The sequence below is a fragment of the Bactrocera neohumeralis genome, chromosome 4, assembly GCF_024586455.1.
Source record: "Bactrocera neohumeralis isolate Rockhampton chromosome 4, APGP_CSIRO_Bneo_wtdbg2-racon-allhic-juicebox.fasta_v2, whole genome shotgun sequence".
In the NCBI taxonomy this organism is placed as follows: domain Eukaryota; kingdom Metazoa; phylum Arthropoda; class Insecta; order Diptera; family Tephritidae; genus Bactrocera; species Bactrocera neohumeralis.
In genome coordinates, this window is record NC_065921.1 from 86585577 (window position 1) to 86587613 (window position 2037).

Here is a 2037-nt window from a genome sequence, read left to right on the forward strand (position 1 = left end):
AAAAAGTGTTGCTAGCAACATGTTGCATTAACATATGAGCATACGGAAACATTTTGAAACATCAACAAAAATGTATTTTACTGATTTTTTAAAAAGCAACATTTTTGCTAGCAACACGTTGCATCACAGAAAAGAGAACTAAATAATTTTGAAATACTAAAAAATATTTATTTAACGGATTTTTAAATAATTTGCTATCTTGCAATAAATATATAATAAAAAAACATCGCTCACAAAAAAAATGTTGCTAGCAACATGCTGCATATACAAATGACCATACGAAAACATTTTGAAATATTTTACTGATTTTTTACATGCAACATTTTTGCTAGCAACATGTTGACAAACAAACGCCGCTGGCAACATGTTGCACACACATTTATATATGTAAGTGAAAATTTTGTGGAACAAAAAAAATTATTTTGCCGAAATTTTGTAAATGTTGCATTAAATAAATATATTGAAAAAATGTTGCTAGCCACATGTTGAACTAAAATAATAATGTGGCTAGCAGCATGGTGCGAATAAAAATTTTAGCTCACAACACAGTTTCGTACTAACGGTTTTCCAGTGCAAAAATACAGTTTTTAATTTACTAATTACAGTTCTCAATTACCTCAACACTAAACTCTTTAGGCAAAAAAAAAAAAATATTCAAATTTTTAACCAACTCAAAACAGCATAAAATTAATGAGAAGTTGTAACGTTTGCTTCCGCATAAAAAAGTTTCTATTCCCACATAATAAAATGGCAATTTGCTGTACTTAAAACTACCGTTGTTCTACAGTTAGAATTATAGCTAGTCAGCAAAATGTCCTAATGACTTAATGGCAACAACTTCCAGCGCCACAACGCTTTTATGCGCAGATATATTTAGCTAGTTAATACAGTAAGCACATCCTCTACCACATACAAGTATACCATATACTAATAATATGAATTTATGTATATATACGACCACATATGTATATTTAAAGTGCTGAAGTGATTGACGGCGACGCCAGTGCAAATTTAAAGACCTGTTTCCTTGGCTACCAATTTAGTAGTTGGGATTTACCAAACTCGTTAGCTGCGCCGCTTGATTACACAGTCAGTTCGTCAGTTTAATGGCACTTTGGCAATGACAATTAAAAATCCACTTTGTCAACAACATAGCGTCTACGACAACAACAACAACCAAATGTATTAATTAAGTTTAAAGACACTCGCTTGCGACAATTAAATTTGGACTTACAATACCCGATTGCTTTGGAGTTTCGCCGACAGCGCAGCAAACGCTGTGAAAATTAACTTTTCTGAGATTTTCGGCAAACACCTTTCGCATATTTTATTTCTAAAAAAAAAATGCTTGCAGTAATTTGCGCTATTGCCATTTGCAATTTCTTGCTAAATTTTTCACTGAAGTTTTTGCTGACTTTTTGACAAATCTTCATGCATTTTTAATCCGCTTCTGTCAATTGCAGAGTTAAGCAATGCTGCAGAGCAAAGCGTAACAAATTCTCCAATTAATAACTTGCTCGCTGAGCTTTGCCGTTTCATTGATAATCTTCAAATTCTCGAGAAAACTTAAATGAGTGCCAAAAAGGTAGAGAGGCAATAATATGTTTCCGAGAATTGGCGTTGCAGTCGAACGAGGCATACAGTTGGTTGGTATTAAGATTAAGCAAAAAAGTGGTAGAATTAACTTTGAAGCCAAATTTTGCGAATTTTTAGCATTTTATGGCTTCGATTTGAATGAATTTTTGCTTTCTTGTTGTTGCCGCCAGGTTTTCAGCCATATAACAATCATTCGATTTGATACACTGCCTGAGGGTGCCTATAAAGTTACACTTTCCTCATTTAAAATTGAATGTCGCTCCAAAAATTATAAATTTCGTTGACTAAGTACTATATGAGACTTATTATTTATTCACCCTGAAATAAGTAATGGAATCGTTTATGGGTTCAACTTACGCTTCTAATGTAGGGTACGAACTGAGTCGATTTGATCAGGTCACCCTGCCTGTCTGTATATAAGTGTACTACTCTTTCAGTTTT